Here is a 12043-nt window from a genome sequence, read left to right on the forward strand (position 1 = left end):
AAATTTCAATATATCAATATTTGTGATGATTGATAGTGAAATAAATTTAATAACTCTTCTTTAATGAGAGATACATTAATTATTAGGTTATTTACAGATAAACATTGTGTATTAACTCATCTCGATTTGTTACAAATACTGTCATTCATAATAAACTCGCAAATAAATATAATAATGGAAAGAAATATCATTTTGTTTTTTTAAGCGATTATTCAAAATTACAACATTACTCAATAGAGTTACTTAGTCCCTCTTTAATATTTAGAAGGTATAATATTATTTTTGGTTCATAAAAACACATTTATTAGGAAACAGCTAAATTCGGTCCTTCGCACCATAGTAAATGGCATATTTGTTTTATTTTCCTACAAAGCCCTTTTAGAAATCCATCTGCTGAACATGTCAAAACATTCTTCCGATTTGTACATCGGAGCTGTGTGGCCCGCACCCTGAAATTATTGGACTAAAATATAATAAAACAAAAAACTACCCAAGATTTATACACTATATATATATATATATATATATATATATATATATATATATATATATATATATATATATATATATATATATGCGTACGTGAGCCACAAGTGCAACAAGGAGAATGAGATACTTGCCTTCACAGTTGCAAATGTCATCTGATTGGAGTAAGTCCTTGTGTATCTACATGTAGGAAACTCAAACATTAAGTGCATAATTTAATTATTTTTTTTATATATATTAAGCATGGTTAGATATAACTACATTCTTGGTCTGCATGGTATTGTTGGAAGACAAGAGATATGGTTCAAATTATGGTAAGAAAAAAAGAAAGTTATAAAATTATACCCTGCAACTTGGCCATTTGAATTCCATGGCCTCCAATCATCAACAATTGAGTAGTTTAATGATCTTATCCATTCTTCAGTTTCCAAGAAAGGAACCGCCATGTCATGATCGCCACTGTTATTTGCCACAAGAAATTTGAATTATATATAGTTAATCTGTATAGTTTTACCTTATGCAACATGAGAGCATAAAGAAAGAACATTCACCTGTATATTAGTGAACGATAGCCTTTTATACTAAGATTTGCGTGATATTCAACGCTGCTTGAAATATCGTTCTTGAAACGTTCATCATGATGACAACGAATCCATGTTCCTATACTTCCCTACAACACATGCATTTGTAATTCTTATATAATGTAGTTAGCATTTGTAAAGGAAAACCAAAACCAGTGAGTTGTATGAACTCACCTTGCGAACATTAAGTGCAGTTCGAACATTATCATCATTTGCCCAATAAGCAGATAGGAATGATGTATAACTCTACATTGGAAAGGAAGCAAACATCATTGCCAAATACATGGAAAGGAAACAGTAATTAGAGAACATAGTGTAATAATTAAGGCATGAACATTACCGGACATTTTACGTTTGGCAGTTCGATATCAGTTTTCCAGAAATGCTTTCCAGAAAATTTCTCATTTAGGGATCTTCTCAAAGGAGGTAGAGAATGATCGAACTCACACAACAGCTCCAAAATATTGTAAGTAGAAAGTCCCGATACAAGCTGTGGCAATGGAATTCTTAAATTGGATAGAGTTTTCTAAGAGTTACAAGAAAACAAAAATCTAGAAACATAAATTCCCATAGAACTATAAGTAAATAATAGATAAATCTAGAAATTGCAACTATATAATTCTGGATAGTTCTAAAAGTTAAAAAAGCCTAAAATAATCTAGAAAAATGTAAAAGTGTCTTATCCAACATATATAAAATAGAAAATAGATAAAAAGTAATAGAAATTTCTAACATACTGCCCTCAATGCTGCTACCTACATCTATATTTAGTACATTGTTACTAAAACAATCTCTTAAACTATCATAACAAAACAATTAACCTTTACCATTTCCTCTAAAATTCTGAGGTGTTCCAAAGTTATGTTTGGTTATTTTTAGGATATAGATATCTTACCCAATTACTGTTAACTCATTGGCAAATGTACCAAATCGTTCAAGTAATAAAACTGGTAAGACTAGGTATCGTTTTCCCAAGAGACTTGTGCAACACATGACAATTCTTCCTTTCATAACTCAATTAGACATCAAAGTGCACAAAAACATAAGAAAATCTTTTTTGGTATTTTTATCAAACAGTTGGTGTGCAAGGAATTTAACATAGTGCATTTACAATTTGTCAAGACTAGAGTTCATCCACTTCATTCTCATACATTTACAAACATCTCAATTCCATCCAATAAGAATTCAATTTCAATTCTAGGTTCAATCATATTTCTCAATACTTCAAGAACCACAATTCATGTCATGGGTGATCAAGCCACAACAAGCATTAAGCATAGAAATCAAATACTAACATGAATTGGAAAAGCATATATAATTAACATCACAAAATACATAAGAATTTTTACAACTAATCTCAACAAATAGGAAAAGCCCTCCATGGAGGAGAACTTAGGGTTCACAAAATTGAAGAGATAAGGAAGAAATTGAAACCAAAGAGAAGATGCAAAGTCTTTCCCAAGGTTCTTGACAGCTGCTCCATGCTCCATTTGCGCCTCCCCTTCGCATCTCCATTTCCAATTTGTGACCCATCTTCTTCCTCAACCCAAAAGGGGCAAAGTCACCATTGAAGAAGCTTGAAGACCCAAGGAGGAGATGGAGAGCTTCCCAACACCCCAAATAGCCTCCAAGGGCCTCTCCCGATCTCTCTAGGTGAAGAATGAAGTGTAGGAGGAGAAGTCTCTCAAAAATCCCGAGAGCCATGTTTAAATAACCCATTTTTGACAAATCAGCGAGAATTCGCGCCCAGCTCGGATTCCTAGCACCCAGCGCCACTTTTCACTGCATCAGATGTGAAAAACAACAAGATCTCGTGCCTAGCGCGGATTCTCTCTGCAGCTCTGGTGCCCAGCTTGGAGTTCTGGCGCCCAGCTTGGACTTCTTTGCAACTCTGGCGCCCAACTTGGATTTCTGGCGCCCAGCTTGGGCGGTTTTGACAGCATTCTAAAATTTAGGCTCCTGTGCAATTCCAAAGGCGTCCAACATGGGTATTTGCTTCAGATTGATCTTTTATTGTTTCAAAACATGTTCCCTTGAGGTCTTGCTTGTTTTCCTCCACTAGAATTGCTTCCTATTCCTTTATTTCACACACTCGAACATAGAGATTAGAGGTAAAAACAAGCATATACTAAATAAACACAAGAAAACTAGAAAACACACTAAACGTGAGGATAAAACAAAGTAAAAGTTATGAAGGAGTTGATTTTGCCACTAAAATGATGCTTAAATAATGGTAAGAATTAGCATTATCAATTACCTAAAAATATCTATTATTTCATAGTATTTTCAAAAAGTTCCATAATCATTGACAAAACGAATAGGCTCCCTTTAGCAAAGATTGAAAAGGTATAACAAAGACACTTTTAAAATGTTTTCCAATCAATGGATAAATCAAAATATTAGAATAAAGGAAAAAAAGGGAAAAAAACTTAGAAACAATAATTCTAAAAGTTTCCCAAAGTCCAATAAAGACAATTATTCTCAATGTGATATTTGTAAAAAGTCAAATCACTTACAAAGGTTGATAGTAATGTTAGTCTTATAACAAATTTAGACACATAAAAAAGAACTTTTATAACAAAAACCAACATCAAACAATTTCATCAAAGAACGTGATTGTGAACAACATATTTTTTTGTTATACGTTAAGGCAAGATCGTTTAAGCAACCTTGTTTTGAAGTTTAAAATAAACATCTAAAACGAAATAATGCTTAATCGTTTAAGACAAATAATTGAAAGTGTTAAACGTTACTCTTTAAGTGCCTCAATTATACAAGAGCGTCTAATGACATAAGAGTGTCTAACGTTTGTTTAATAAGTGTTAAATGTTACAAGGACTATAATAGAACATCAAATTGCAATAGCATCTAATAAAAGTTAGACAGTTTAGGATATATGTAACCAGCACTAAACACTATATACCTCAAACACTATATATCTTAAACGCTTAAAAGTTACTCAAAAAAGATAGCGTTAAATGATAATACTTGTATCATGCTTAAACGCTTAGGATTGTCTAACGCTTTAATACATATACGATCTAGTACTCTTTTGTACATTGTGTTTTTATGCAGATTATCAACTTTATTCAAAAGCCTGCTCAGAATCAAAACAATGTTAAGAGATAGAAGGATATTCAAGAAATGTCTCTTACATACCTTCTGCCAACTCTTTTTGTAAGCTCAATACAATTGTTTTGCCAAGATGCAACATAGCTTTTGACTCTAACTTAAAGGTTACACCTCTAGAAGAAAGTAAAAAGCTCTGAGTAACATATCTCTTTAGAAGACACCTATATAAAGAAGTTTGCATGAAGAGAAGAAAAAAAACTTTGGCTATCAAGATTATTGTTATACGCTCACTACTTCTCTCTAAGCTATTTCTTTTAAGACTCATCTTTGAAAATCTCTTTTACAAGTTTTTACAAGTTCTTTGTATTGTTTTCATATCCTCTCTACGAGAGTAATCTTCTATTTTATAATATTTCAAAAACATTTTGTTGTTTTTAGATTCATAAGTAAATTCAAACACTTATAAGTTTAACTCAGTGGAATTAAACATTCTAATCAGCTGAACTAGTGTTGATATTAGGTGTGGTGAAACTCGTCTAACCAATTGGTTAGTTTGTAAATCACGAGTGGTTAACTCGTATTCAGTGGAACCCCTTAAAGGATTTTAAGAGAGAATTAGACATAGTTCAGTTTGGAGCAAACTGATATAAAAACAAAGTTTGCTTTACTGTTTTTATTTTTGAAAGTTTTTCATTAAAAGCTCTTTTTAAACTTAAGTGTTTAACTATTATTGCAGACCGTCTAACCCCTACAAAGTAATATTAAATACTATTTTTGAAAAAGTTTTAAAACACTACTTAAACCCCACTCCTTTCCCTTTCTAGTGATTTCATGTGTTTCACATGAGATTTCATTGAAAACCAAAACAAAGTTGGTACTTGGATAACGAATTCAATGATCACATCTCCAAATAAATTAACATATTTAGAAATATCGATGACGCTATCAAAGTGAAAGTTTGATTAAGGAACGATGCTCTAGTGGAAATAAAAGGTAAAACCATTGTTCTTGTGGAGATAAAGAAAGGTACGAGAGTCATCAAAGAAGTCCTTTAGTTTCAAATCTTAAAAGAATCTCTTGAACACTAGCCAATGATGGACAAATGTTACATTGTTCACTTTAATGGAGATACATGTGTGATAGGTGAAGTTAAAATGGAGAAAAGAAACATAAGTTAAAATTGTATATGGCTTCGAGCAAGCTCCTTGATCTTGGTACAACAAAATTGATGACTACATTATCATCAAGGATTCAAGAGGAGAAAAAGTGAGTCAACTTTATACATCACGACTTATAGGCAATATGATGCTCATATGATATATCTATAAGTATATCTTATATACATAGATATAATGATGGAACTCAGAAAAAATGATGAAAACATTTGAGATGATCGACCTTGACTTGATGAATTACTTCCTCGACATAGAGAAGTAAGACAACAAAAAGAAGGAATGCTTACCTCTCAAAATAAATATATTGAGATTTCACTAAAGAAGTTCAAGATGTCTGATGAAAATTTTGTTGTTACTCCACTAGTGACAAATGGGAAGATGCAAAAAGATGATAGAGCACAAGAAGTTGATGTATCATATCAAAGGTGTTTAATAAAAAACTTACTATATCTAACAACCAAAAAGCCAAAAATTATGTAAGATAGAAATCTCTTGTCAAGGTTAATGTAAATCACGTACACTTCGAAGAAACAAAAACGAATTTTAACATGTCCCTAAGGCACAAAAGAGTTTGGTATATAGAACAAATTCATGACAAAACTTAAGACTAGTCAATTCCACTAATAGTGGTTGGTTGACATGAATAGTAGATCAGGTTATACCTTCTCACTTGGATCGGGATTCTTTTTCATAGGCATAAAATTAGTCAATAGTTGAAACAATTTACATGACAGTTGTAAGAACTACAAGTCAATCCACAAGATGTGGAATAATATTTGAATAAATGGAAGAACAACAATATAACTTTTCTATCATCTACTGTAATAACAAGCCAACTATGATAATAGGAAATAGTCCATTCAATATACTTATTAAATATCACTTTATCAAACGGGTATAATCAAACAAGCAAATTTAACTCAAGTACTATTAGGCAGAAAATCAAGTCAAGTTGAGAACATATTCACCAAGGTATCACCCAAAGTTAAATTTATATGATTTATGCTTGGAGTTGTCTGAATTTGAATTAAGAACTATTATATTTTATACCAACTTCTAGAAGTTACAAGAAAAGAAAAATCTAAAAGTGTAAGACCAAGGAAAAATAAATATCTAAAAGGGTGGTGGGCTTAGGCATAATTATAGTAAACCAAGGTAATGGGAGTTATCCTATTTTTTTTACTTTAGATTGAGACATTGCTTGTTGCATGTTGTGCTTGTTAGTCTTTGCCATGAGTTCTAAAGTTCGGCCATGAGGTTTCTAGTATTGGCCGAGTTGTTTGAGAGGTTTGTTAGGTTGCATGGGTTATTGACTGAGTTAGTCTATGTGTTTTAGAGATTGACTTGTGGATGTTTTACCTTAGTTGAGCTATTTGTGATGATTTTTGAGTTGTGTGCAATAATTGTCGAGTTACTTATGATGAATGTTAAGTTGCCTGTGTAGGGTTCAAACTATGTGGTTGATTGTTGATGTTCTATTTGGACCGTGCTATGTTGTAGATTGATTTGTTTTTCTACTTGGTGTGATATGGCTTGTTTGTCTCAATTGGTATTGGGAGATAATTTATGTGTTGTCTCGACCGTCTCAATTGGTATTGGAAGACAAGTTTGATTGTCATGTCTTATTTCAATAACTTGTAAAGTCAAGTTTTGTTCCTTTTTGCCTGAGGCTTCCGTAAGTCAGAAAAAAGAGAGGTTGTGTTGCCCATAAGGCTTTGGGCTTAAGTAGAATTGATACTCTTAAGGCTTATAGAAGTAGGAGAAATAGATCCTGACAATAAGGCTTTAGGCTTAAACAGAGTATACTTGTAAGGCTTATGGAAGTAAGTAGAGGAAAGTCTAACCTAAGGATTTGGGCTTAGACATACTATTACTTGTAAGGGTTATGGAAGCAGATAGGTTGAATCATACTAGGCTGCTTTGGTAAGCAGGTGTTGTGACAGTATGTTTTAAGATAATGGCATATTTTTTGGTATCACTTGAAGGTGATGTGGTTTTTTGTGATATTGTTTGATATCACATGTGATTTCGTGTGATGTAGTTTAGTATCACTTGGTGGTAATGCTTTATGGTGTATCACAAATGTGATGTAATTTCTTGGATTGGAATGGATTATTTGAACAGTGTGGGTGAGTGTGAATATTATTTACTATCTTATATTCTTTTTTGATTAGCTCATTTTTGTTTATTTATATTTGTGTGATAATCGTATAACCTGTATCATTATATGGAAGATGGTGTTATGGATCATGTTGATGCCATTTAGAACCAAAAGACGCATGGAAAAATCTTATGAAGAAATTTTGAAATATATTTGAAACTAATATATTAATTTGGAAATTTTTAAAATATTATAAGATGTAGTTAGATAATTTGTTATTTCCACCTTATTTTAATTATTTTTACAATAATAAATAAAGTATTTAATTTTTCATATAATAGTATCAAAAATCGTTTTTTCTTTAAGTTAATTAATTACATGTGACAGTTTTAAAGAAGTGTTAAAAAATATTATGCTAGAAAGATAAATAATAAATAAAACCCAACATTGAAATAATAAGATAATTAAAAAAGTTAAGAAGATCTAAAATAATCTAAAAACACTAGTGGAAAAATGGCGTTTAACGTCACCCATACGACGTCGGTGCGAGTCTAGCCCGACGTACATGAGTGGACGGTGGCATTATCGTAAAAAGGTTGGTAACCTAGACGTCGGTTTCACAGGAAAGAGACGTCTATTATATAGTACACGTCAGCTTTGCTCTAAACCGACGTCTAATGTACTTAGGTATATGAGAAGACAGTCTTTTCCTACGCTATAGACGTCAGTTGTGATAGGGGACCGACGTATACTTGGTTGCAATTAATGTTGGTCACCTGATTCCCAAGCGCTTAGACGTTAAGTAGTCAAAAATCGATGTCTATAGCCTGTCCGGAAGGCGGGAAGACAAAAATTTCTGCAAACTAGACGTCGCATTTTTGGGGTACGCGACGTCTATGTGCCTGTAATTAATTATGTTCACCAAACTCCGAGGCACTTCGACGTCCGATAGCAGAGGACCGACGTCTATAATAATATAGACGTCGGCACCCCTTCACAACTGTTGTCTACTTCTCTGACAGGAAATGAAACGTCAATCGGTTCAGCGCCCTAGACGTCGGCTCCCCTAGCGTCCGACATCTAATGGGCATTCAAAAAGTCAGTTTAAATGTTATCTTGGATGTCAAATTAGTTAAATAACCTACGTCGAGGGGACTATAGACGTCGGTTTCTGGAGCAACCGACGACCCATTTCATGTTAAATAAACTGTAGACTCTTCGCGGCATATTGCAGTTTCTAATATCATCGTCTTCCTCCTCTCCTTTTTCTCTCTTGCGGCTCCTCCCCTTTTCCTCTCTTGCGGCATTGCATTATTTTTTATGATAACATCATTGTCTTCCTCCTCTACGTTTTCTCTCTTGCGGCATTGCATCCCAGGTGCATGTTTTTTTATGGTTACCGTTTAAACATTGTTCGGTCTTTCATCGATTATTTTATGGTTCAACTGATTAATATTTGTTTTTCTTGTGTTGTGTTTTAGTGCAATTTTGTTCCTCCCTTGGGGTAACGTAGTACCACATTCTTCCTTTGCTAGTTGCCTCCTAGAAAAAGCGGCGTCTTTTGGATTTCTCGTGGCGTTTCGACCCAAAAATGATCCTGGGTCGTTGCCTAGTTATCATTTCACCGTAATTTTTCTCTCTTGCGGTTGAAAATGGAACTAAGCAAAGACCCAGGTTCGGTTTTGGGTTGAAATGCTATGAGAAATTCAAAAGAGGCAAACTTTTTTATGGAGAAACTAGCAAAGAAAGAATGTGCTACTGGGTTATCCAAAGACAGGAACAAAACTGCATTAAAACACGACGTCTATATTAAACGTCGGTTAATGCATACACTGACGTCTATAGTGACATTAGACGACGGTTAGATACGTGTTCGAAGTCTTTACATGCTCTTAGACGTCGATTGTTGCTTTCTATAGACGTGTATATATTGCCTTTAGCCGTCGGTTTACGCTTGCACCGACGTTTAGTGACGTCCGACATGGCACTAACTGGCATATGTATAGACGTCTGTTATACAGGATGTTTGACGTCCCATTAACGTCACCAGTATTGACGTCGGTTATGAATGAGACATTAAAAGCCCAAAATAACCGACGTTAAACAACGTTTTTCCATTAGTGAAAATAGTAGAATTAGTGGTTCAAGTATATAAATATGTAAAGCCTCTTATTCTAACATACATGAAAGATCAATATAAACTTCTCCTCCTCGACATTATTCATTATTTGCAAAACTATTTTTTACAACTTATATTTACTACATTACACTAACATAATAACTATCTTTTTTTTTCTCTTAAAATTCTAATAGAAACAATAGTTGACCTTATGATTTTTTTATTATTTCATTACAAATTCTAGTCACCAAAATTTTATAAGAAAAGAAGGGATAGAAAAAAAGAGAGAATGCATACCTTATTGAATGACTCCATATCTTTATAGCATAATACATCTTCGGAGTCCACATCCATGTAGTTTCCTTTACAATTTTTTTGTAGTGACTATTCATAATTTAAGAGAATTCCTTAGTCTTTGATTTTTTTTTTATTGATTACAATCCTTAAAAATAGAAATTCATGAATTATAATAAAATTAAATCACCTCATATAATTCATCAGAAATAAGAGCCATTCCATGAGCAAAAGGGATTTCATAGTTTCGTTCCCTTCTAGTTGTTAGTGGATTCCCCAAAATGTATCCCTAAAGAAAAAACGCTTCATTATCAGAAAATAAGTTGCTATATAAAAATTCATCTTTTATTATTAAAAAATAAATAATTCTTTTCATTTGTTACACAATTCCATTTTTAGCTTTTGTTAAGAATCTTATTTCCAGATTTCTCATGATGCATTCTACTATATTACAAAGAGTACCAAATTAAATAAGTCATCAATGGGATTTTGTTATTATAAAAGGAGTTCAATATATATATATATATATATATATATATAAAAGAAAGTTTTGTACAATTTTAAAAAAATATTAATATTGATAAGGTTTGGATTAGTGCTAACGGGCTATCTGACCCAACTCGACCCAGTCCATCATGGGTTGACTATTTAGTGAGTGAACCTAATCTGGTTTATTTATTAGCAAGCTGAAAAACATTTGAATTTGGCCTGCCTCACATAGATTGATAGGTTAAACGGGATGAATCACTTACTCACTTAATTACAAGTTTTTTTTAAAAATAAAAAAATACAATTTTTTTGTAATTCAAATTTAATTAATTTCACTCTAAAAAGACATTAAACTCCAAAAAAATTTCAAAATAAAAAAATTAACATACAACTCAAATGTATCTAAAAATAAACCCAAAAAGCGAATAAGTAAGTTTATAATATTGATAATTTTTGTATCATAACTCCATTTATAAGATTGGAGTCATGGATAAATTAATAATATTGTGCTCTTTTGGAACATATTTTTCATTATTCTCATTTACGATACAATAAAAAAATGTTAACTAATAATATTGAAACACAAAATAATAAATAATTAAATTAAGTTAGGTGAGTGACCTAGCTCACTACAGGTTTAACCCGAGGAAATCGGATTTAAAATTGACCCATATAAAATAAATGTGTTTTTTTTCAAATCCAATCTAGCTCAAATCCATGGACCGAATTGATCACGAATCGTAATATTTAGTTGATTTGACATATGGTATTAAAAAATAAGCGCATATTAATTTTCTTTACGATCAAAGTTAATATTTCTTATCCCATACTTTTTCTCATCTGTTATCCTAATACTATTGATTATTAGAATTGTTTATTTAGATCTCTAACTTGTTTCGTTTCACTAAATTTTCTTCAGATAATCCTAGAGCGAGAAAAAAAAAGTTATTTTTGTTTGTTTATTTTTTTTCTTAATTACAAAAGTTGAAGATATAGTATATTCTTTTATTAATATCTACATCATTCAGTCTTTATTAAAACAAGCTTTGGCTCATTGAACTTGGTCATTTTTGTGATCATCAAAACTAAAATTAAAACTTATTTTCCGTTTATGTAATTAATGACTATTCAAAACCTTTTATCATTACTAACACTAGTAAAAAATTGGGTTTTTACCGCGCACATTATGTCACGATTCACCAGAAATCGCAGCATAATGGTGCGCGGTGGCAGTTCTGTAAATAAATCGAAGGAATATGCCGCGGTTCAGAGGGGAACCGCGGCATATCCTCCAGTCAACCATCCCCTTTGACCCACGTTTGGATAAAAAATTAAATAACAGGGGTATATGCCGCGGTTCTCTGGGCAACCGCGGCATATACCCATGCCAATTTATTGCAGGGGCTGACTTAGTCAGAGAATGTCAGAAGTTACAGGGGTATATGCCGCGGTTCGCTGGGGAACCGCGGCATATACCCCTGTCATTTCCAAGAAGGCAGTTGGGGAGACAGTTGTATTCATAACATTACAGGGGTATATGCCGCCGTTCGCTGGGGAACCGCGGCATATACCCCATGTCACTTCTGAAGTAACCCATCAGTCAGAGAATTTCAGAAGTTGCAGGGGTATATGCCGCGGTTCGCTGGCGAACCGCGGCATATACCCCTATAATAACAATTGCTATAGTTATGGTAATGTATGAAATTGCTATAGTTTTGGTAATGTA

The 12043-nt window shown here is 32.8% G+C and overlaps 1 pseudogene; it reads right to left on the bottom strand.

Moving 5' to 3' along the window:
• Positions 1-200: 200 nt before the first annotated feature.
• The window catches only part of LOC106760772, a 32508-nt pseudogene continuing 20665 nt past the window's right edge, over positions 201-12043 (bottom strand).

Source organism: Vigna radiata, chromosome 5, assembly GCF_000741045.1.
Source record: "Vigna radiata var. radiata cultivar VC1973A chromosome 5, Vradiata_ver6, whole genome shotgun sequence".
Lineage (NCBI taxonomy): Eukaryota > Viridiplantae > Streptophyta > Magnoliopsida > Fabales > Fabaceae > Vigna > Vigna radiata.